The following is a 765-nucleotide window of genomic DNA, read 5'->3' as shown; positions in this document are numbered from 1 at the left end:
TCTCCATCCCCTCCCCCACCCGAGACATTATACTAGTTTCAGTCTTCCTGGTAAGTTTCATTGTCCATAACTTGTTTTCACCCAGACCCACCGATAACAATGGCCTCCTTCCTTTATCATTGTTACTTTTTATGCAAATCTTTATCTCTCTACATCACCATCTATATCTCTCGTATCCCTTTCCCCGAGCTTTCAGTCTGAAGAAGGGTCTTGACCTGAAATGTCACCTATTCCTTCTCTCCAGAGATGCTGCCCGACCCGCTGAGTTACTCCAGCACTTTGTGTCTATCTTCAGTCTCACACCTCATTAACGGGAACCATCGCTGGTAATTAGACAATAGACAATAGGTGCAGGAGTAGGCCATTCGGCCCTTTGAGCCAGCACCGCCATTCAATGTGATTATGGCTGATCATCCCCAATCAGTACCCCGTTCCTGCCTTCTCCCCTTATCCCTTGACTCTGCTATCTTTAAGTTCTCTATCTAACTCTCTCTTGAAAGCATCCAGAGAAATGGCCTCCACCCCCTTTTGAGGCAGAAAATTCCACAGACTCACCACAAAAAAGTTTTTCCTCTCATCTCCGCTCTGAATGGCCGACCCCTTATTCTTAATCTGTGGCCCCTGGTTCTGGACTCCCCTAACATCGGGAACATGTTTCTTGCCTCTGGCGTGTCTAATCCCTTAAAATAATCTGATACGTTTCAATAAGATCCCCTCCCATCCTTCTAAATTCCAGTGTATACAATCCCAGTTGCTCCATTCTCT

Source organism: Leucoraja erinacea, chromosome 39 (assembly GCF_028641065.1).
Source record: "Leucoraja erinacea ecotype New England chromosome 39, Leri_hhj_1, whole genome shotgun sequence".
NCBI classification, from domain to species: Eukaryota; Metazoa; Chordata; class Chondrichthyes; order Rajiformes; family Rajidae; genus Leucoraja; species Leucoraja erinaceus.
This window is presented reverse-complemented; position numbering follows the sequence as displayed.